This window comes from Macaca nemestrina, chromosome 13 (assembly GCF_043159975.1).
Source record: "Macaca nemestrina isolate mMacNem1 chromosome 13, mMacNem.hap1, whole genome shotgun sequence".
NCBI classification, from domain to species: domain Eukaryota; kingdom Metazoa; phylum Chordata; class Mammalia; order Primates; family Cercopithecidae; genus Macaca; species Macaca nemestrina.
The window spans coordinates 110,519,554-110,542,528 of NC_092137.1; the positions used below are offsets into that span (position 1 = coordinate 110,519,554).

The 22,975-nt window shown below is 54.5% G+C and overlaps 1 pseudogene; it reads left to right on the forward strand.

The window, feature by feature from the left end:
* The first annotated feature begins 3,592 nt into the window (after window positions 1-3,592).
* Window positions 3,593-21,226, forward strand: LOC139357743 (SH3 domain and tetratricopeptide repeat-containing protein 1-like; annotated as a pseudogene).
* The last annotated feature ends 1,749 nt before the right edge of the window (window positions 21,227-22,975 follow it).

Below are 22,975 nucleotides of genomic sequence, written 5' to 3' on the forward strand. Positions count from 1 at the left end.
CTGGCTTCATGTGAGTCTCATTTATTTTAGCATATGACTTCAGGCTGTGGGGAAGAATGGCCATGTTAGCACAGAGATGCACACAAAGGAACAACTGGCTAAATGTGAGGGAAGACATTCTTACAGGGGGTTTCATTTCTTTTGTTCTTTAACAGGCAGTCTGGGAAGCATTCTGGACACTTGGCCTGCACTGTCACAGCTCCTCCCTGCAGGATCGCAGATGTTTGGAGATTGTAGTGATAACTGTTATCATTGAGAATGTCATTCTCACAGGCTCTAATAAGTCAGGATTTATTCAGTGTTAATTTGTTAAAGACAACTGTGTTTCTACCAAATCCATGGAAGACGTTTCTCCTGGCAGTGTTGCTGGGGGTATTCCCGTGGCTTAGTCTTAGGGAAACACACGCCTTTGAATACTGCTGCAGCTGTGAGTACCCAAAGCGCACCACAGTACTTTTGCCATACGGGGTGTTAGTCACTGATACACGTCTCAGTCAGACCTGATGGATTCTTAACCTCTTCCTTTTTTAATTTTTTAATTTTTATTTTATTATTATTTTTTTAAGAGCACAACCCCTCAGGTGGCCACCATGAATCTCTGGTGTTTTCAGTTGGCTGCAGCCTATTTGCCGTCTCTGGTTCAAACATACTCGAAGCCTGATGATGCTTCCCTCGGTTGTTCTTCTGCTGTGTGACCTCCGCGCCCGCAGGGTTCAAGACTGTCAGAGCTGGGAGCCACCTTCATAACTACCAGGGTTTCCGGAACCTCCTTTATCTAGCCCTGGGGATGGAAGAGATGTCATCAGAGGCGGAGGCTTATTAGGTTTACATGCCATTGATAACGAATGAGGACGTTTTCTTTTATATAAGGGGAACTTCTTAGAACGTGCTTTAGTAGGGTAAAGAAGCTTTTGAGGTTTGCTTTCTCTGGAAAGATAATTTGTGATCCTGCTGTTGCTTTCAACAAAAATATAATTTGCATACCAGTGCATGTTGTATTACTGAGCACTGGCTGACAAGTGGTTCTTAACTCGTCATTCACTCCGCCACTGTTTCTTGAATGGCATATGTTTGCCAGCTGTAGTAGGAACTTGCTAGGCTCTAGGACTAACCGTTATGAAACGAGGGTCCTGGGGGAAGCAAAGGCATATAACTATAAAGGTTTGAGGGGATATCAGAGGGGGTGCCTATAGGTGGAAAACTTCGTTCATTCATTGTCCCATCTAGGAGGTTTTGTGTCTTAGCAACGTGTTCCATAGCAACACATCCCTCTATCAAAATACTCATCATATTAAATTGAAATTCTCTGCTTAGGTATGTATTTTTCCGACTAAGTTTAGAACTGGTTAAGGACAGGCTATGGGGTATGTATTATATATATCTACACACACACATATATTTATATATATACACACATTACCGTTGTAAATATACAATATATATTTATATATATACACACATATATATTTCTCCCTCTCTATATGTACATACAACCCACACATATATATGCACACACACATATATATGAAACACACACACACACACACACACACACACACACACACACACACTTCTACTGCCAAGCACAGAAAGTCAAAGCTAGGCAACATTTCTTTTAGTGTTCATGAAAAAATAGATGTGTTAGTTGAGAGCGTCCTTAAGTTGCCAGGGGAAAGACAGGATGGATTCACAAAGGGAGATAGTGTTTTTTTTTTTTTCTTTGTTTAATTCTTCAATTCGAAATAATCCAGACTTATGGAAAAGTTGCAAAAATAGTACGGAGAATTCCCATATACTCTTCCCTCAGATTCCCCAAACATTTCACCCCATTTGTACTTTCTCTCTCTGTGGATATAATTTTTTTCTCTTCTGAAATGTTTTAGAGAGGAAGGTAGAATGCAGGGCAGGGTGAAAGGTGGAAGGAGAGAGGTGGGTTGGGAGGCTTTTTTTTTTTTTTTTTAACCTCCTGAGATGGAGTTTTGCTCTTGTCACCCAGGCTGGAGTGCAACGGCACGATCTCGGCTCACTGTAAACTCTGTCTTCTGAGTTCAAGTGATTCTCCTGCTTCAGCCTCCCGAATAGCTGGGAGTACAGGCACCCATCAGCATGCTTGGTTAATGTTTTGTATTTTTAGTAGAGGGGTTTCACCATGTTGGCCAGGCTGGTCTTGAGCTCCTGACCTCTGATGATCCACCTGCCTTGGCCTACCAAAGTGCTTGGGATTACAGGCATGAGCCACTGTGCCTGGCGATTGGGAGGCTTTTGCAGTAACTCAAAGTGCTATGATGAGGGCTGGACCTGGTTGGAAATGATGAGGAAGGTGAGAAGTGGTTAGGTCTGGCATATATATTGAAAGGAGAGTTTAAATGGGTTGGATGACAACAGAGAGAAAAAGAAGTTTTCAGGATGATGTCAAGGATTTTGGCCTGAGTAACTGGAAGACTAGAGATGCTGTTATTGGGATCGGGAAGACTATGGGAGGAGTGGGTTATAGCAGGGGAAATCAAAAGTGTGTTTTTGGCATGCTAAATTTGAGGTCCAAAAAGAGATGTCAAGAAGTGTTGACTGGTCGCGGTGGCTCACGCCTGTAATTACAGCACTTTGGGTGGCTGAGGTAGGCAGATCACCTGAGGTCAAGAGTTCGAGATCAGCCTGATAATTATTAAAATCGATCATTGATGTTTACTAATTAATCATATTATTGCTCCTAATACTGCAGGGGGTGTACACCTACCTGTGGTGTTGTTCCTAATATCCGGGGACAGAGAACATGATCTTAGTTTTAATATCGCAGTAGGTGTACACTCACCCTGTGATACTGATCCTAATATCCAGGGGGTAGAGTATGACATGACTCCCAACATAGCAATGAATGGACAGCCACCCGGTGACATTGCTCCTAATATTCATGGAAGAAGCACATGATATTACTCCCAATATCGCAGGGAGGGTACAGCTCTTCTGTGATATGGTTCCCAGTATCCGGATGGGGAGAGGATGATAATAGTTCCAGTATCGCAGGCTGTGTTCACCCGCCCTGTGATATTGTTATGAGTATCCTGGAAGGGATATGACTCCCCATAGAGCAGGAGGCGTACATCCAGCCTGGGATATTGTTCATAATATCCATGGAGAGGAGAGGCTGATATTACTCCCAATATGGTAGGGGGTGTACATCCACCCTGTGATATTCTTCTTAATATTCCAAGGCTGAGAGGATGATATTACTCCCAGTATCGCAGACACCGTACACTCCCGTGTGATACTCTTCCTGATATCCAGAAGGGGAGAAGATGGTATTAATCCCCATATCGCAGGAGGTGAACACCCAGTCTGATATCTTTCCTAGTATGCATGGGGAGAGGGGATAATATTATTCCCAATATTGCAGAAGATGTACACGCCCCCCCGTGATATTGTCCTTAATATTCCAAGGCACAGAAGACGATGTTACTCCCAATATCGCAGAAAGTGTACACCCCCCAGTGATGTTGTTCCCATGATCCAGGAGGGAAGAGGATGATATGACTTTCAACCGTTGCACCCTGCAATGCTCTCACCCTGCAACACCGACACCAGCTCAACCTGACATGGGAGCAGAGGTGCTGGCTGGGGGTGTTCATTGCTTCTCTTTTCTCCCTTGCCAGACTCAGTAGAGGAAGCTGAGACCGAACAGCCACAGGAACAAGGTGGGTTTTGCCAGTGGCTCAGGCTTCCTCTGGTTATGAGTTGGGCCTTGGGGTAATGCCGGGGGAGGGGACAGAGCTGAGTACAGTGGGCATTGGATGCGACAGTCACCCCTCTGTGGTGTGGGCTGGGGGCTTGGGGGACGTCGCCTGAGGTGGGCCTGAACCTCCCGTCTACTCTGGCACTGGAGGCTGTGGGGTCCCACACTTCTTCCAATGAACATGCTGACCCCCGCCTGGTCCCCGACCGAGGTGGGGCATCCTTTCCACTGCTGGGGCCCACACGTAGCTGTGGGTTCCTTTTTCATGACCTGGAGAAGCTGCAGCTTGCCCTGTGCTCTGCCTCAGAGATGGGAGGCCACACAGCCCTCAGCGGGGAGCAGAATTCAGAGCCTTAGGTTGCAGGGGCCTCGACTGAGGTCCCTGAAGGGTCTGCTCCTTCCTGAGGGGCTGATTCAGGGAGGCCCTCCCGTCTCCCCTGTGCGACTCTGTCGCCTCCCCTCACACAGGGCCCGCATGTGGACAGCCTGGTGATGTGGATGCACCAAAGGCCCTTGGAAGTTCCCTGGGAATGGGATCCATCCCAGTACATTTGGGATGCAGGCACAAGGTCCCAGAGGAGGCCTGGGAAGCCAGTGGGGAAGGGAAGGCTTTTGTAGGTTTGCCTCGGGGAGGGGGTGGTTCCACTTTCTGCCAAAGTCTCTGGAGCAAAGGCACCTGGCTCTCCAGCTGCCCCGGAGGCCAGGGTAGTGACTGGGAGGGGCTGTGTGCCTCTGCCGGGTGGGGGAGATTTCTTAGCTCATCTAGTGTAGTCAAGTCACATTTGCCTCTAAATCATATTTATTTATTTTTTTAATTCCAAGGCTTTACAGATGAATAAGGAGACAGTTTGTATTGAAAATAGTTTTTACATGTGAGCTTGAAACAGAGAGTCTGTTTAAATCTAGTTTTTTCCTTCCCAGTAATGCCTCCTTTCATCCCAGGTTTTCCAACAGGAAATGCGCTTGTTTGCTCACCTCTGGGAGGGGGCTTTGGCTAGGAATCCACCAAAGCCAGCAGACACCAGTGGGCTGCTGGAGCAGTCTGGCCTTTGTTAACCCTTTAGGAACTGTGGGCTTCAGGTTTTCAGACCATCCAAGGTGAAAGTGGCCACAGGGGCCTGGAAGCTTTCCCATCCTTCCTGCAGGGATGGTCCGTTTCCCTGCACGGAGCTGGGTACATGGGTACAACACCCCTGTCCTGTGCCGTCGGTGGCTTTACCAATTTTGCATAGCAGCTTTTGAGCTGATCCATAGCTCTGATTGGCTGTTGAGGATTTCATGGATTCCTGTACCCCACCGGGGGGCCCCAATATGCTGACAAAAGTTACATTTGTACTTGTTGTGCTGCATATACATGGGTCCAGTTAGAAGGCTTTGATTCTTTCTAAAGGGAAAGGCATCTCTGAGGGATCACTGACCTGACATAGTCTCCTAAAACCATGCTGTGAGGTGGCGACAAAGCAGGACAGAAGGGTGATTTTGTAGGAGAGTCGGGCCACAGGCCTGCGTGTTCTCTGTGTCCCCGGAGTTCGTACGTGCTCCAGACCCCGGGTTTGCATTGCGCATAATTCTCAAGGGCTCATGGCAAGCTGCGCCAGGGACACAGAGGACGGGGATGCGGGGATCCTGCCCCAAGTGGACCAAGGACTCACTGTTGGACTCTAATCTGTCTAGGTGTTTTTGTGACTTGCAGAAATACCTCCACCTTGCCTGGGCCTGGAGCCACAGGAGACCCTGCCGAAGGTGAAGAATGTTCTGGAACAATGCAAGACCTGCCCAGGCTGCCCCCAGGAGCCAGCGTCCTGGGGTCTCTGTGTAGCATCCAGCAACGTGAGCTTGCAGGACCCCGAGGAGCCCTCCTTCTGCTTGGAAGCTGAGGACAACTGGGAGGATCCAGAGGCCCTGAGATCACTGCTGCTGTTCCCGAACACCTCTGGATTCAAGGCCAGCTTCTGTGGCCTGTACAACGTGGCGCTGCCATGGCTGAGCAGCATGTTCAGCAGCTTTAGCGATGAGGAGGAGCTGACTGGGCGCCTGGCACAGGCCCCAGGGGTGGCCAAGAAAGGTGGCCTCCTAATGGCCCTGGCCAGGTTCTGCTTCCTCCTGGGGCGGCTGTGCAGCAGGAAGCTCAAGCTGTCCCAGGCCCGGGTGTACCTGGAGGAAACACTGGGGGTCCTGGAGGGCAGCTTTGGGGACCTGTTCCTGGTGGTGGCTGTGTACGCCAACCTGGCCAGCATTTACTGGAAGCAGAACCGGGAGAAGTGTACACAGGTGGTTCCCAAAGCCATGGCCCTGCTCCTGGGGACGCCCGGCCACATCTGCAGCACTGAGGCAGACGGGGAGCTCCTGCAGCTGGTGCTGCAGTGGGCGGTGGGTGGCCAGAGCCAGCAGGCCTAGGCCCGGGCCTGCTTCCTGCTGGCCAGGCACCACGTGCACCTCAAGCAGCCTGAGGAGGCCCTGCCCTTCCTAGAGCAGCTGTTGTTTTTGCACAGGGACTCGGGAGCCCCAGACGCTGCGTGGCTCTCAGACTGCTGCCTACTCCTGGCTGACATCTACAGCCGCGAGTGCCTGCCCCACCTGGTGCTGACCTGTGTCAAGGTGGCCTCATTGAGGACACAGGACTCGCTGGCTGGTTCGCTGAGGAACGTGAACCTGGTGCTCCAGAACGCCCTCCAGCCCCACAGCCTCCCCACCCAGACTTCCCACTACCTCAGGCGAGCGCTGGCCTCCCTAACCCCAGGCACAGGCCAGGCACTGCGCGGCCTTCTCCACGCCAGCCTGGCCCAGCCGTAGAGCCACCATGGCTACCATGGCCCAGCCATCACCTTCATGATACAGTCGGTGGAAACCAGTGCTGTTGCCGGAGTCCGTGCCATCGTGGACCCCCTGGTGGCCCTGGCCTGGCTGCATGTGCTTCATGGGCAGAGCCTGGTGGCCCTGAACATCCTGCAGTCTGTCCAGGATGCAGCGGTAGTCAGCGAGGACCAGGAGGGTGTGATTGCCAACATTGGTGGCCGTGGCTCTGAAGAGGACGGGACGGACGAGGCAGGCAGCCGAGGGCTACTACCACGCCCTATGGGTGGCTTGGGACCTGGGCCAGCGGAGGAACCAGGCAGTGTTGCTGGCCAACTTTGGCACCTTGTGCTTGCACGCGGGTGCCAGCAGGCTGGCCCAGCACTACCTCCTGGAGGCTGTACGTCTGTTCTCGAGGCTTCCCTGTGGGGAGTGTGGCCGGGACTTCACCCACATACTCCTGGGCTACCTCTTCACCCGCCAGGGCCCGGCCCAGCAGTGCAAGGGCTACTACGAGTGGGCCCTTCTGGTCGCCGTGGAGATGGACCACGTGGAGAGTGAGTGCCTCAGTTCCTCCTGTGCGCCTTCTGGGACCACTTGGGTCAGGGCACACCTAGGGTTTGTGATTCGGAAACAAGTGGTGGTTTTTCCACCATCGAAAGTGCTGAGTCATGGCCAGCAGCAGATGTTGGCAAACGCCCTGGAGACAGGCCGTTCCCATGCAGGGCCAGGCCCTCTGTGCCCTACTGAAGCAGCCAGTTCTTCCTGGTTTGCCCAGGGACCATCCTGCCTTGAGCATGGAAAGTCCTGCATGCTGGGAATCCCTAGACATAACCCTGGGATCAAGGCATGTTGTGCTGAGCTGGGACTTGGGGCCCCTCCATGAGCCAGGCCCTGAACGCCAGTTCTTGTGCCTGTGTTTGCTTGGAATCTCGGCAGCCCTGTGTACCGGTCATCCCACTTCACAGAGGACACGGGGCGGGTGATTGCCCAAAGCCACAGAGCAGTTCACGCAAAAGCAGCTTGTGCTGAGTGTGCCAGGCCACACCCACAAATGGGGCTTGTGGGGTCCTCGGGAGGGAGGTGCTGAGCGTGGGAATGTGAGCTTCAGGCCAGAGAAGCCACAACAGGGTGAGTGGCGTGATGGCGGGGCAGCACTTGGCCCCGGATGAGGGAAGCCTCTTTAGTCTGGGACCAGAGGGTTGAGAGGATTTAGTCAAGTAATAGGTGTGGATGAGGGGCTGGTGGTGTAGCCTGTGTGAAGGCCCAGGGGTGAGAGAGTGGGGGTGAGTCAGCGAGGATGGGTGGGGTTTGAGTGGTGGTGAGTGAGCGGGAGTGTGAGTGGGGATGAGTGGGGTGTGAGTGGGGGTGAGTGAGTGGGAGTGTGAGTGGGGATGAGTGGGGTGTGAGTGGGGGTGAGTGAACGGGAGTGGGAGCGGGGATGAGTGGGGTGTGAGTGGGGGTGAGTGAGCAGGGCTTATGCAGGGAGGTGCAGAGTTGGGAGTAGGTGGGCTGGGTGCTGGATAGTGAGAAGCTCTACTGGAGAGCTAAGCAGGGTCTGGGGCCTCAGGCTGTGGCTTGGCCTTTTCCCCAAGAGCACTGGGGAGCCATGGAGTGCTATCGAACAGTCAGTGCAGACCGAGCAGTGAACGGACAGTAGGTGGGCAGGGCTGTCCGAAATGTAGGCCGCAGAGAATAGATGAGGAAGTTGAGTGCAGGGAAATGGCTGAGACAAGGGATACTGTTGACTCCCCTCTGTCTTGCAGCGCTTTGTCATGGCATAGTGAGACTACTCAGAGGTGCCTCCTGTGGCCTGGACCAGAGCTCCAGGGGCTGTGCCCAAATCTGAATCTGCTCATTTCCCAGCACAGGCCTGGCACCCACTCTTGGCCCTAGGAGGGATGAGATTTTGGAAAGGACCGTGTGAAGGGGCCCCGGTCCCACACATCTGCCCAAGGAGGGTTGGGGGGTTCAGACCCAGGCTTCTTCCCCAGGGGCATTCTATGACTGGAAGGAGACCCTCCAGGAACCCAGCGCCCCAGCCCCCGCTGCAGCCTCCGGTGGCTCCTGGCACAATAGCCTGTGGCACCTCCTCCTACGAGGCCCTCCCCTGGGTGCTGGGGGATTCAGACTTGGAAATGCAGGCCAGGGAACGGGGATCATGCTTCCCTGTCTCCCCACCCTGCGCTGAACGGTCGAGGAGACCGAGGGCGGGGCTGACACCCCACATGCTTCCTTGGGGTCATTTTTGAGTCACTTTCGGTAGTTTGTGTCCTTCTAAGAGTTTGGCTGTTGTGTCTAGATGGTCTGGTTTCTTGGTGTACAATTGTTCGTAGTGTTTTTATGGAATCCTTTTATTTCTGTCAGGTCGGCAATAATGTTTCCTCTTTCATTTCTGATTTTAGAAACTTGGGTTTGTAATTGTTTATTTATTTTTATTAGAGATGGGGTCTTATCATGTTCTCCCAGGGGGGTCTTGAATGCTGGCCTCAGCGATCCTTCCCCCTCGGTCTCACAAAGTGCTGGGATGACAGGCGTGAGCCATGGTGCTCAGTCTCTGATTTTAGTCGTTTGTGCCCCATCTTTCTTTTCTTGGTCAGTCTGGTGAAAGATTTGTCAATTTTGTTATTATTTTCAAAAAACCCACTTTTGGTTCTGTTGATTATCTCTTTTGTTTTTCCATTCTCTGTATTTTTACTTCCCATTTCCACTCTCACGTTTATTATTTTCTTCCTTTTATTCACTTTGGGTTTAGTTCATTTTCTAGTTTCTCAAGGTGGAAAGTTAGGCTTTTGATTTGAGATTTTTCTTCTTTCTTTGAATGTAGACATTTACAGTTATAAATTTCCCCTTCAGCACTGCCTTAGCTACATCTTGGTGTTTTTGATACACTGTGCTATTTTTTTTCTTTTTAAAGTTTTGCTCTATTGCCCAGGCTGGGTTGCAGTGGTGCAATCTTGGCTCACTGCAACTTCTACCCAGGTTCAAGTCATTCTCATGCCTCAGCCTCCTGAGTAGCTGGAATTACAGATGTGCACCACCACACCCGGCTAATTTTTGTATTTTTTTTTTATAGAGACAGAATTTCACCATGTTTCCCAGGCTGATCTCAAACTCCTGGACTCAAGCGATCCTCCCGCCTCGGCCTCCCACAGTGCTGGGATGAGAGGCGTGAGCCACCGTGCTGGCCCGGGCTGTGCATTTGTTTGTATTCTTTTCAAATTAATTTTCAGTTTCCCTGATGGTCTCTTCTTTGACTCACTGGTTGTTTAGGAGTGTGTAGTTTCCATATATTTTTGAATTTCCCACGTTTCCTTCACTGTCGATTTCCAGTTTCGTGCCAGTACAGCTGAAGAACACCTCTGCTTTGGTCTCGGTCCTTCTCCCTTCACCGAGGCTCATTTTGTGGCCTGGCACATGGTCTGTCATGGGGAATGTCCCATGGGCGCTCAAGAGGACTGTGTATTCAGCTGTTGTTGGGGGGCGTGTGTGACAGATGTCCATTTGGCGTACCTGGTTTCCAATGTTAATCTTCGGAATGTTTCTGACACTAGAAAATCAGAAGCTTTCCACCGTTCCCAGCGCCCTGGCTTTGGGAGAGGCCAGCGAGCCTGTGGGTTTGGAGCCTGGTTGCATGAGAGAAGCATGTGTGGAAATGCCAGGGGCCGGCTTTGAACCCCATTCCCCCAACATGATGCCATGTGTGGCAGACATGACGCTTGGCTTTGCTCTCTCAGGGTTCCATCTGCGACAGGGGCTACTTGTGCCCCTGGTCTCATCATCTCAGGCTGAAGACGGCCCTGGTCCTGGCCAGAGGGGCTTTGTGAAGCAGAAATAGATGGCCTGGTGCAGGGGCCGAGCCTGGCCAGGACCTTGGCCCTGGGAGTTGTAAAGAAGGCCAGCCTGTACCATGAACATGTGCACCAAGCTGTGCCCATGTCACGGTGTGCTCGGCGCCTGCCCTTGCACAGGTGCATGGCCTGTCTGAGCCCAGGCTCCCCGCCTATGGGGCCCAGGTTCACAGAGGTGTGAAAGAGACAAGCACAGAGCAGGGGCCTCCGATCCCAGCCAGCCTCGCTTCGATGCTGGGAGGCTGACGTCTTCCATTTTGTCTTCTGCCCAGGCCAGCTGCGGGCCGTCCAGCGGCTGTGCTACTTCTACAGCGTCGTCATGCCCAGTGAGACCCAGTGTGTCATCTACCACGAGTTCCAGCTCTCCCTTGCCCGCAAGGTGGCCGACAAGGTGCTGGAGACGGCAGCTCCTGGAGACCACCAGTCAGCTCTACCGGTCCCTGGGCACCGAGCGGTGAGGGCTGGCTTTGCAGTGGTGGGGGTGTGGAGGGGGGAAAGGGGGTTGGGGGGGCTGGGAGGGGGGCACAGGGAAGCTGGCCCAGGGCCTCCTCAGCCCCTTTCCTTTGGATCATTTGGTTCCTTGGCATCAGATGCTTTGAGCTGGTGGGTCTGGGGTCGTCCCAGGGCTGCTGCTGGCTTGTGAGTCCCAGCTTGAGTCTCCCTTGTTGGGTCAAAGGTCATCTCAACCCCAGCAGAGACAGTACATGCACACTGGGCTGTTCTTCCTACTATGGTGGCCTTTGTCATCTGACCTCTGCCTGCCCCGAGTCTTCACTCCTGGCCTTCATCTGTCCCCTTAAATGTGACCACAGCAGCCACCTGTGGCTTCTCTCCCACAGAAGACAGAGCCAATTGTGTCACCTGCTTCCCTGGGGCAGGGTTTCAAGGTCTCACGTCCCATATGTGGCCCACTGGGCTTCCCCCGAGCATGCTGACCTGGTGGGGTAACCATGGCCCTGGCCACCCCACCCACAGGGCCTGGTGACATTGCTGCAGTCACAGCCCCTCAAGTGTTGGACTTACTGAGAGAGCAGGGAAGGGGCCAGATTCCATGGGGACCCGGGAGACTGGCTCCAGTCTTGGCCTCAGGTTCACAGAAGGAAAATGGGCCAGTGTGCTAGAGCCATGCTTCTCAAAGTGTAGTCCCTGGACCAGCAGAGCAGCATCCATGTCACCTAGGAGCCTGTGGCAAGTGGGAGTTCTAGGGCCTGCCCCAGGCCTGTGGAGCCGGAAGCTCTGGGGGCAGGGCCAGCAAGCTATAAGGACAGTCCTCCGGGTGACTGTGATGCCTGCACACCTTGAGAACCATCGGCCTAGATAGCCTCTGAACACTAACGGCTCCTGGTGCATCTGGAGAAGACACAGGCCATGTCTGGGAGGCAGGGGAGATGGACGAGCACACTCCTCCTGCCACAGGGCAGCATGATGCTCGATTCCCTCAGAAGGATATCCTTCATCTTTTCCATGCCGTGTGTGTTCACCCTGGCCCTCCCAGCAGCCTGGGAAGGGCAGAACACTGCACACACAAGAGGGCCGTTCCCAGTCCCCACATGCCAGATTCATCTGTCACCAGACCCACGGGAGGAGGCAGACTGCTTCCAGGAGGATGAGAGCCCTTGTTCTGACACCTGTGTCTGATTCCAGTGATTCCAGGGCCTACAAATCCGCTCTGGACTACACCAAACGAAGTCTGGGAATTTTCATTGACCTCCAGAAGAGAAGGAGGCGCATGCCTGGCTGCAAGCAGGGAAGATCTATTACCTCCTGCGGCAGAGCGAGCTGGTGGACCTGTACATCCAGGTGAGTGGCAAGGGATGCAGGAGGGCCCCTGTGCTGTTCACTCTCTGTCCATCCACCCATCCACTCATCCTTCCATCATCTATTTACCTGTTCATCCTTCCATCCATCCATCATCCATCCATCTGTCCTTTCATCCATCCATCATTCATCCATCCTTTTATCATCCATCTATTCACCTGTCTATCCATCCATTCATCCTTCCGTCATCTATCTGTTTACCTGTTCATCCTTCCATCCATCCACCAACTATCCATCCATCCATTCTTCCATCATCTTCCCATACACCTGTGGGTCCTTCCATCCATCCATCCATCCATCCTTCCATCATCCATCCATTCACCTGTTCGTCTTTCCACGCATCCATCATGCATCCATCCATCATCTATCCATCTTTTTATCCAGCTATTCACCTGTTCGTCCATCCATCCATCCTTCCATCTATCTTTCTGTCATCGATCCAACTGTTCATCTATCATTCATTAATCTGTTCACTTGTTCATCTATCCATTCACCTGTTTGTCCATCCATCCATCCTTTCATCCATCCTTCCATTATCCATCCATTCAGCTGCTCATCCTTCTATCCATCCAACCATCTTCCATCCATCCATGATCCATCCATTCACCTGTCCATCCATTCACCTGTCCATTTATTCATTCATCATTCATCTTTTTATCATCCATTCATTCACCTGTCCATCCATCCATTCATTCACCTGTTCATTCATCCATTCACCTGTTCATCCATGCCTCCATCCATCCTTCCATCATCCATCCATTCACCTCTTCATTCTTCCATCCATTCATCCTTTCATCATCTATCTACTCACCTGCTCATCCTTCCATCCATCCATCCTTTCATTATCTATCCATTCACCTGTTCATCCATCCCTCCATCCATCTTCCATCCATCCTTCCCTCATCCATCCATTTACCTGTTCATTCTTCCATCATCCATCCTTCCACTATCCATCCTTCCATCATCTATCCACTCGCCTGCTCATCCTTCCATCCATCCATCCACCCATCCATCATCCATCCATTCACCTGTTCATCCTTCCATTCATCCATCCATCATCCACTCATCCATCCATCATTCATCCATTCTTTTAGCGTTCATCCATTCAGCAACCATCCATCCACCTGTTCGTCCGTCCATCCTTTCATCCATCCATCCTTCCATCATCCATCCATTCACCTGTTTGTCCTTCCATCCATCCATCATTCATCCATCCATTTATCCATTCGTCCATATATCCATCAATCTATCATCCATCCATCCTTCCCTCATCCATCTACTCACCTCCTGTTCATCCTTCCATCATTCATCCATTCATCTATTCATCCTTCCATCGATCCATCCATCCATTTATCCATCCATCCATTTATCCAACCATTCATCCATCATCCATCCCAGTGTCCATTCATCCATCCATCATTCATCCATCCTTTTATCATCCATCCATTCACCCGTGTATCCATCCATTCACTTTTTCATGTGTACATCCATCCATCCATTCATCCTTCCATCATCCATCCATCCATCCTTCCATCATCCATCCACTCACCTCCTGTTCATCCTTCCATCCATCCATCATTCATCCATCTATCCATCCATCTATCCATCCTTCCATCATCCATCCATTCATCTGTTCATGCTTCCATCCATCCATCCATCCATCATCCATCCATCTATTCATTCATCCATCCATTTATCCATCCATTCACCCGTCTATCCATCCATTCATCTGTTCATCCATCCATCCGTCCATTCATCCTTCCATCCATCCATTCACCTGTTCATCCTTCCATCCATCCATCATCCATCCTTTCTCCCATCCATCCAGCTGTTCGTCCATTCATCCATCCATCATTCATCCATCTACCCACCAATCTACCTATTAATCCATCCCTGCATTCATCTATCTCTCCATTTGTTTATCCATACATTCGTCTATCCACCATCTATCCATCCACATGTACATACATCATCTACCCTCCACCCATCCATACATTGTCTATCCACGCATACATACATACATACACACATCATTCCACCCACCCATCCATCCATCCATCCATCCAAGCATTAATCTATCCACACACCCATTCATCCATCCATGTGTCTACATCTCCTCATCCATTCATCCATCCACCCACTCATTCCTAAGCCACTGCTGAGCACCTGTTGTGTGCCTTTTCCCTTCCTCCAACTGGTTCCCTCACATCCTCCCCCGGTGGCCAGCATCTTCTCCCTGAGGGCAGAGGCGCGGCCCCTCACAGTGCACAGCACCTGCTGGTATACAGCACATGCTCAAATAATGTGACCACTCAATTAACACACAGAAGAACTTGCTCCAAGCGACATGTGGCACATCTGCTTACAAAATGAATCTATCATAGTGGCTGTTTTCAGAGGCTTTCCCAAACACAGTGTGATCTGGAACAAATTGTGAAGCCCACGAGACTGATGAAGCTTTCATTATTGAGCACCTGCTGTATACCTCCTTGAGCTGAGGAGAGGGATGAAGAGCTTATGGCCAAGAGGGGACCAGGCCCACCCACAAACACTGCTGATGTGGCAGGGATGTGGCAACGCAGAAAGGAGCCAGGGGCTGGGCTCCCAGCAATCTGGGGGCCACGGAGACTGGTTTGAGTGCAGGGGGAGTGGGCTAGGGCTAGCCCTGGTGGTAGGATTCACAGGTGTCGGGCTCCTGGGCTGCAGCTGCTCAGTCACTTCCTAGCACTCAGGAGCATCACTTCATTGTCCTCATGCCAGTGGTGGGGGCAGCCCTCATGCACAGGTTCTGAAAAATGCTCAAGTGTACCCGTACTGTGTGAGAGGAAGGAGCCTGGCAAAGATGCGCATAGCCACCTCGCCAGGTGTGGGTCTTGAGGGAACTTCTGTCTCCTCTCAGGTGGCTCAGAATGTGGACCTGTACACAGGCGACCCCAACCTGGGGCTGGAGCTGTTTGAGGCAGCTGGAGACATCTTCTTCAATGGGGCCTGGGAGCGGGAGGAAGGCCTGTCCTTCTACCGGGTGAGCTGGCCTGTGGGCTGATGTGGGTGGGCCTCAGTGGGGCACCTGGAGGGCTGAGGCATAGGTGTGGCAGGGTAGAGGCCTCCCAAATGGAGGCAGGGCCACCCATGCACATGATGAGTTTCCAAGTGGTCTGACCGGGAATGATATTGACCATGCCCCTGCCTGGGACAAACTCTCGGGGCCTGGATGTGATAATGGCTCTACCCTTGTACCTGATGACCTCAAGCAACCATGAGTGGGAAGTCCTGTCCCCATCTTCCATATGAGGAAACTGAGACTCAGAGAGGCACAGGGACATGTCAAAGGACACACAGCATATCAGTGGGAGGCCCAGGTCTGCACGCACCCCGAAGTGGGACGGCTTCTCCCTTCCTCTGAGCTCACGGTGTGGCTCAGCCCTGGGCACAGATCAATGTGGTGTTTTTAGAGCAGAGAGGAGTGCTGGCTCCCCCCAGTCAGACATCCGGTGCCCAGGTGGGAGAGGCTGGTCTGTGGCTATCGGGTGTAGCTGGATGGGCCTCAGGTGACTCTTCAGCCCCCAACTTGGATGTCTGAACTGTGTGTTATCCCAGAGCACAGAGCTGTGTCGAGGTGCAGGGGTAGCTGGGGTGTGGGAAGCTCCAAGCACGTGTTTGAGCTCTGAGGAGGGCGCTGGGCAAGGTGGGTGCTGCGGGAAACCTGACCCCACCTGCCTGTGTGGTAGGACCGGGCCCTGCCCCGGCAGTGACTACGGGCAACCGCAAGGTGGAGCTGCAGCTACAGCTGTGCAACAAGCTGGTGTCACTGCTGGCCACACTGGAGGAGCCCCAGGAGGACTTGGAGTTTGCTTACATGGCCCTAGCACTCAGGATCACTCTGGGTAAGTCCCCTGAGCCCCCGCCCTGCCAGGACCCACACTTTGCCAGAGCCCAGCCTCCAGGTCTGCAGGCCAGGAGCTGAAACAGCTGCTGGATTTTCCTGGTCTCCTGTCCAGGCAGGCAGATCTGCCCAACTGGCTTCCCCGTCCGGCTGTGGGGCACAGCCCGAGGTCTCTCACGCAGTGCAGAGCTCCCTGCCTGACTGAGCTCTGCTTCCTCTGCCTGTTCCCGCTGCTGACCACAAGGGCCGTCCAGTGTGCCCTCTGCCTTCCAGACATGCCAGGCATCTCGTTGGTCCCTGTATGTGCCAGACTGAGTGGCACATTCCCTTTCTCTTGTGCCCTTCCCACCCTCATCAACCACACGGTTCTCTGGCTGATAAAATCACAGTTCCCCTTCCAGCAGTCTGCCCCTTAAGGCCGTGCATCCCATGGTGCTGTGCCAGGGTCGTCTGTCCCCCTCCAGAGACAGGGAACCCTAGGCAGGCCACATGCCCCAGCACCTTGTGCCCCGTGGCCCAGTACACAGTAGGTATGCAGCTGACTCCCCAAGGTAGGGGGCTCTGATCATGACACACCCAGGAGGAGTCGGATGTCACGTCTGTGGGTTGCCTGGAGCCGGGGAGCCCGGGAGCACCTGCACTGCATGGCTTTTGGGCTCCCCTGGTTAAAACCAGTGAGCAAAGGCAGGTGGCTATGTGTAGGCACAGAACTGGGCCATCCAAGTCCGACTTTGCCAAAGTCTCTCAGTAGACAGGGGCAGGCCTTATTAGTTCTGCTTTGCAGATGGGAAAGTGAGTCTGGGAACCTGGAAGGGAATGGCCAGAGCTGCCCGGGTGACCACAGGTGCCTGGAGACAAGCCAGGTGTGCTGCCTGGGATCTGTATACCTGCTCCTGAGGGGCCTGTGCCCTCCCTGCCCCAGGGAGCCACATCCTCACACCTGCCCCTTTGGCCTGCACCCCAGGGAACCGGCTGAACGAACGCGTGGCCTACCACCGGCTGGCCGCCCTGCACCACCGGCTGGACCATGGCAAGCTGGCGGAGCACTTCTACCTCAAGACCGTTTAGCTCTGCAACTCGCCGCTGGAGTTCGACGAGGAGACCCTCTACTACGTGAAGGTGTACCTGGTGCTCGGTGACATCATCTTCTACGACCTGAAGGTGGGTGGGGAGGAGCAGGGCTCGGGGTGTTCCTGGCCCCCTTGGAGTGGGATCTCCACCCGGACCCCAGAGGCCTGCGTTCCAGCCTTTCTTAGGAATGGCCCAGTGGCCTCCCTCGAGCTCTACACCCAGCTGGAGGAGCCGGCAAGGTTAGCAGGTAAAACCCAGCTCCCCAGATGGCCAGGCCTCACCCTCAACTCAGTCTCAGCCAGGGAGGCTGCCACATGAGTGGGCAATGGTGGCCTCTGGGTAAAGAAGGGGGATTGTAGTCAGGGGGCCCTCCTGGAGGAGGTGACACCAAAGCTGAGTCTTGACAGTCAAGTGTCAAGGTGCATTTAACAAAGAAAACAGGGTCGGGAGAGTGACATTTCAGAGGACGGCATCATCCTCACATTGAATCCACGTTGCAAGATCCAACCCAAATCCTGGCGCCTCCTCTAGGAAGCCTGCCCAGGGTGCCAGCCTGCACTGAGCAACTCCTTCCTGGAGTCCCGAGACACCTTGAATCTTCACATCACCCAGGAAGGGTGGGGTGGGACCAGTGTCTTACCATTGGGTTCACAGACAGGGAAACCCCAGCTCAGGGCAGGTGCAGTGGGGCGGGGCCCCAGCCAGCCAGGCTGAGGCCTTGTTCGGTCGGGTGTGTCTCGAGGGGAGGTGCTGTGCTCCCTCTGCCCCCAGCCCTGCAGGGGTGGAGAGTTGAGATTGGCAGACTGAGACCTGTGGTGTCTCCACCCATCTGCCCAGCAGGCACCGCCCCTCCTTAGCATCACACCAGCCTCGTGTCAGTGCTCCTTACGGGCTGAGGGGCCAGGGCACTCCAGTCCAGGGGCCGAGATCTTCGGGGCCTTAGAACAACATGAGGAGCTGGGGCAGCCCTAAGACCCTGCCCCGTATACCCCACCGCAGGCCTGGGGCTGCCCGGGAGGCCCCCGCCCAGTACTGGCGACACCTGGTGGTCAGACGTGGTTTCTGTGGCCTCCCAAGTCCCAGCCAGACAGGGAGGTGCCAAGTATCAGGCCCAGGGGGACGCTGCTCACCGCTCAGGGGCTCGCCAGGGACCCAGGGGGACGGACCTCCCAGAAGAGGCCTTTATCTCTCTTGGTCAAGCCTGCCGCCCACTCCGCCCGTCCAGGAGAAAGGAAAGCGCCAAGTAGTACCTGAGAGACCAAAGTCCACGGTTGGGGTCGAGGGACAGAGGCCTCCTTCACCTCCTTCCCATGCAAAGCCCTCCTTCCCATGCACAGTCCTCCTTCCCATGCACAGTCCTCCTTCCCATGCACAGTCCTCCTTCCCATGCACAGCCCTCCTTCACCTCCTTCCCATGCACAGTCCTCCTTCCCATGCACAGCCCTCCTTCACCTCCTTCCCATGAACAGCCCTCCTTCCCATGCACAGCCCTCCTTCCCATGCACAGTCCTCCTTCCCATGCACAGCCCTCCTTCCCATGCACAGCCCTCCTTCCCATGCACAGTCCTCCTTCCCATGCACAGCCCTCCTTCACCTCCTTCCCATGCACAGTCCTCCTTCCATGCACAGCCCTCCTTCCCATGCACAGTCCTCCTTCCCATGCACAGCCCTCCTTCACCTCCTTCCCATGCACAGCTCTCCTTCCCATGCACAGTCCTCCTTCCCATGCACAGTCCTCCTTCCCATGCACAGTCCTCCTTCCCATGCACAGCCCTCCTTCCCATGCACAGCCCTCCTTCCCATGCACAGTCCTCCTTCCCATGCACAGCCCTCCTTCACCTCCTTCCCATGCACAATCCTCCTTCCCATGCACAGTCCTCCTTCCCATGCACAGTCCTCCTTCCCATGCACAGTCCTCCTTCCCATGCACAGCCCTCCTTCACCTCCTTCCCATGCACAGTCCTCCTTCACCTCCTTCCCATGCACAGTCCTCCTTCCCATGCACAGCCCTCCTTCCCATGCGCAGTCCTCCTTCCCATGCACAGCCCTCCTTCCCATGCATAGCCCTCCTTCCCATGCACAGCCCTCCTTCCCATGCACAGTCCTCCTTCCCATGCAAAGCCCTCTGGGCCTCATCGTGACTATGCTGTCAGCACAGGCCAGCTTCCCAGAGGGAGGCCCCCTTGGAATTCCCCAAGGGCGGCTGTCTTTCCAAGGCTACACCCTCTTCCTTGTATAGGAGGCTCTGGACCCAGGGCCCAGAGGAGTGGGAGAAAAAGCCAGGCTTGATGGGACCTGGAAGGCTGGCAGAGAAGCAGGGGTAAATGAGCATCTTTGCCAATTGCCTCTAAAATGGGGTCCCCTGTAGTCTACACATGAGAGTGAGCCCTGGAATAGGGTGGATTAAGTGTTCACTGGCTCACGCTGTCACTCACTAGCTGCAGCACACACTACAGGCACATGGAAATGCACACGCAAATGCACACAGGCACACGCACACACACAGGCGCGCACACACAGACATGCACACACAGGCACACAGGGACATGCACGCACAGGAACACAAACACACACATTCACATGCACAGGCACACGCAGAGACATATGTATTGCCTGGCTCCTTCCTGTTTAGTTGGGAAGCCCCCACCCCTTCAGGAAGCCTTTGCTTTCCACCCCCGGCTGAGTCTGGGGCCTCCTGGGCTTCCCTCTGCCACAGCCCGGGCCACCCTGTGTGGTCAGTGTTCACTCCCAGGTCCCTCAGACTGGAAGCAAGGACGTTAGGTTCAGCCATGCACCCAGCACAGAGTCCAGTGTTCGGCTGGGCCAGGGGGCATTGGATGAGCAGTGGCGGTGACTCGGGGCCTTCTCACGCCCCTGCTCCGTGTGTGGGGCGGGGCAGTGAGGGAATGGACTGCTGCATCTTGGACTTTGTCATTGGCCCTGGGAGCCATCTTGAGATGGTAAAGAGGGACAGGCCAGACATGGGTCTTAGAGAGGTCCCTTGGGTGACCGCCATGTGGAGGAGGTGCCTGGGGAGAAGCCGGGTGGGGGATGGGAGGGTGAAGGAGGAGGTCTGGGAGGCGGCATCCCAACCCAGGGATGGTGAGTTTGAGCCAAAGACGCATTGACAATGGGAGTGGATGTCTGGGGAGTCACGCTCCGTGAATATTTCAGGGAACATTGCCAGAGAGGACACCTGTGAGATGGTTTTGTACCTGGCCTGGCCCGTGGATGGCCTGGAAATGGTCAGCATGGACAGGGGCCAGAGGGGAGCCTGGGTCACTCAACACCGTGCCCCTGCTGTGGCTTGGAGCCACGGGTCCTGCATGGAACTCTCAGAGCAGGCAGGATCTGCCCTGACCTCAGCCCATGGGGAAAGCAGCCACTGCCTGCAGAGAGGGTGGCACTGGGGCAGGAGGCTTGGGGTGAGTGGGGCGTAGGGACAGTCAGGAAGGCTTCCAGGGGTGTCAGGGTCATCCCCACCTCCTGCAGCTGAGACCACAGCAGTGTCACAGGCTTCGGGGCTCCTGGGGCGAGCCAGCGTCGGAAGGACATGTGGAATGACCTGGAGACAGGAACGGCCTCTGGGGAGACGGGTTCCGAGTCCCCCTTTTGCTGACCATGACCTGTCCCCTTCAGGACCCGTTTGATGCAGCCGGGTACTACCAGCTGGCACTGGCAGCCGCCGTGGACCTGGGCAACAAGAAGGCACAGCTGAAGATCTACACGCGGCCAGCCACCATCTCCCACAACTTCCTCCTGGACTGCGAGAAGTGGCTCTTCTTCTACCAGAAGGCCAGGACCTTCGCCACAGAGCTCAGCGTCCACAGGGTCAACCTACCTCCTCTGCCACTCTGCGGGTGGGCCCCCTGGTTGGCCTCCAGCCACCCTCGCTGAGGACAGTATCCGAGGGAGTGGGTTTTGTGCAAGGAGGATGATCTCCTGCCTCTCCTGGTGTCTCCCGTAGCTCATTTTCTGGGTAATGGAAGCATAAAAGCAGGGTTCAAATAGCAATAAATGTTTTTTTTTTTTTTTTTTTTTTTTGCAAAAACATACCGAAGTCCCCATGGCATCCTTCCCTGTGTGCTTCCTGGGCTGTGTCTAGGGGCCAGCTCCTTCCCTGGTGGCAGCCCTCTGATCTTGGGGATGAGAAGGACCGTGAGTCCAACAGACCTGGGCCAGGTCACCATGAGCCTCGGTTTCCTCGGCAGCCAGAGGGGAGATGGTGATTGAACTCTGGGCAGCTCCCTGCTCTCCCTGCTCAGAGTTCTTGCTGTAGGTCTCGTGCCACCCTTGCCTTTAACCTTCAGGCCACTGTGCCCAGATGTGGGAGCTGCTAGTGTCCCTGTTCGCCATTGAAGAAATAGAGGCACAGAGAGGTTAGGTGTCTGGCCCACCGTCACACAGCAGGTAGAGGCGGACACGCAGAGCCCAGTACACTGACCACCACACCACCCTGCCAGCCTGCAGCCAGGAAGGTGTCCCCCATTAGGACCCAAGGTCAGCTCCTGGACCTCTCTCGTGGTGTCAGGAGAGCCGCAGGCCAGTGAGGGTGGCCCCGGGGATCCCTCACTCAGTGTCCTTTGCTCCCAGACTCGGTTGGGCCGAGCCTGGCCAGTCCCACCTCTGGCCACTGGTCAGCCCTGCGGGAAGTGAGATGCAGGGATCTCCGCCTGTGTAGACGCTGCTACCCAGTATTGAAAGCCTTATCTAGGCTGTCCCCCAGCTGTCCCCACCCACCCACTCCACTTCCGGACCCCGGCCCTCATCCCAGTCCCAGGAATCTCAGGTTTTCCTTCTTGGAATCTCTTGGCCCCAGGGAATACAGTTCACACGGTCTCTTTGCCAGTTTATGCAAGGAAACTGACGTTCAGAGACTGTGGGTGTCCCACGTGATTCTCACATACACTGCACTCTCCCAGACCCCTCTTTTAAACACTTTAAATGAGGTGATTTTCACATCGCATGCAATTAACTATTTCCACGCAAATAATGTGGTGGCATTTGTACATTCACAGTCCTGTGCAACCACCCACGCCATCTAGTTTCAAAATGTATTCATCTCCCCAGAAGAAACCTCCCATCCTCACTAAGCAGTTACCCCTCCTTGGTATCCCCCAAGCCCCTCGTTTAATGGAAGGAGAAGCTGAGGCCCGGAGAGAGACTTGCCAGTGGGCAGCGCTCTGATAATAAGGAATCAGGCACCCATCTGCTGCTTCAGCCCTGGGTTGGTTTTCCACCCAGCAGAGGTGACAGAGCCAGGAAGTTCTGGGAGCGCCACAGGTGTCACTGGTTCAGTCCTGGATTGGTTTTCACCCAGCAGAAGTGACAGAGCCAGGAGCTTCTGGGACCCCATGCTTGCAGCCAGAGCCCTACCCTAAGCCTCCCCACCAGGGGGCAGCAGAGAGCTTTCCAGAACCGGCCACGGGCCTGGCGGGAAGCAGCGGGTCAGAGCTGCTGACAAACCTCACGTAGACCCCAGATCGCTGTCTCTGTGGGTTGGGTTTGGGAATTGGAGGGGAGGCCGCATGATTGGAAACGTGAAGACAGCACGGCCTGGCTGGAGCAGCCGGAAGCGCCGTCACGTTGACTGAGGACACAGACCTCCTGCCCGCTGGGCCGGGCCTGCAGCCATTCTTCTCGGGGTGGGGCCCGTAGGTCCGGGTTGCTCTTGGTCCCTGACCTGCTTCAGAGTCCGGGGGGCTTTGGAACTCTGCCTCCCCATCTACGCCCACCCTGGCTGGTGCCATGAGGGGCCTGGATCCTGGGATCCTGTTCCTCTTGGGCAGCGGAGACTGGGGGACCAGAGGAGATGATGGGTCTTCAAGCCCC